Genomic DNA, 1419 nt, shown 5'->3' on the forward strand with positions numbered 1-1419 from the left:
CATCTAGCATTAGGTATATCTCCCAATGCTATCCCTCCCCCCTCCCCCCACCCCACAACAGTCCCCAGAGTGTGATGTTCCCCTTCCTGTGTCCATGTGTTCTCACTGTTCAATTCCCACCTATGAGTGAGAATATGCAGTGTTTGGTTTTTTGTTCTTGCGATAGTTTACTGAGAATGATGATTTCCAATTTCATCCATGTCCCTACAAAGGACGTGAACTCATCATTTTTTATGGCTGCATAGTATTCCATGGTGTATATGTGCCACATTTTCTTAATCCAGTCTATCATTGTTGGATATTTGGGTTGGTTCCAAGTCTTTGCTATTGTGAATAATGCCGCAATAAACATGCGTGTGCATGTGTCTTTATAGCAGCATGATTTATAGTCCTTTGGGTATATACCCAGTAATGGGATGGCTGGGTTGAATGAAAAAATGCTCACCATCACTGGCCATCAGAGAAATGCAAATCAAAACCACAATGAGATACCATCTCACACCAGTTAGAATGGCAATCATTAAAAAGTCAGGAAACAGCAGGTGCTGGAGAGGATGTGGAGAAATAGGAACACTTTTACACTGTTGGTGGGACTGTAAACTAGTTCAACCCTTGTGGAAGGCAGTGTGGCGATTCCTCAGGGATCTAGAACTAGAAATTCCATTCCATCCCCAGATTTATCTTCTGCCCATTGGGGGCTTCCCCCAGCCACCTCATCTAGACAAAGTCCTCAAGCATTTGCAAGTGTAATCCTAGCTCTATTTGATCTTTCTAAGAAATAACCATTTGATGTTTTATTGTTTTGTAGTGGAGGACACCAATTTTTGTAGACATATTTAATTCTTTCTAGTATATGGTTTTCTTTCCACTTTCTATATCCACTAAATGACTCAATTTTCTTTTCTCTCTTTTTTTTTCCATGTGAAAGCACAAACACAGTCCTTCCCTTTCACAAATTATGCAGCTGAGTTTCCCACATTTGGGGAAATCTCATGGGTCAGCACATCTAGAAAGCAATAGATTGGCCTTTCCCTGGGAAAGCCACCTTCGTGATTATGATATTTTCCCTGGCAAGGAAGTATCCATTTTCTTTTTAAGACTTCCATTAGCCTTCAAAAGAAAATACAAATATAAATGTAATAGAATTTAGAATAATTTTCAGTATCTGCTTAAAATGTTAATTTCAGTCATCCATGATTATTCTCTTCTAAAAATGTTCTTAATTCTGACACAGACTTCTACAAAATTGTAAGAAAAAACAGTATGATAAACAATGAAATGACTGCTAAATAAACCTAGCATACATTTTATGCACTGATAATGCTCATTTTTGATAGTGACTCTTAAAGCGTTCTATTGTATATAACAGCCATTCTCAGTCTTCTGGAATTCTATCGTGTGCACTATGAGCTTTAAAAA

The 1419-nt window shown here is 38.0% G+C and overlaps 1 non-coding gene across 1 annotated transcript; it reads right to left on the reverse strand.

The window, feature by feature from the left end:
• Nucleotides 1-922: 922 nt before the first annotated feature.
• On the reverse strand, nt 923-1082 carry LOC129026008 (U1 spliceosomal RNA). The gene has a single exon (XR_008497393.1). It is a non-coding gene; the product is annotated as a U1 spliceosomal RNA (small nuclear RNA).
• Nucleotides 1083-1419: the final 337 nt, after the last annotated feature.

Source organism: Pongo pygmaeus, chromosome Y (genome assembly GCF_028885625.2).
Source record: "Pongo pygmaeus isolate AG05252 chromosome Y, NHGRI_mPonPyg2-v2.0_pri, whole genome shotgun sequence".
NCBI classification, from domain to species: Eukaryota; Metazoa; Chordata; class Mammalia; order Primates; family Hominidae; genus Pongo; species Pongo pygmaeus.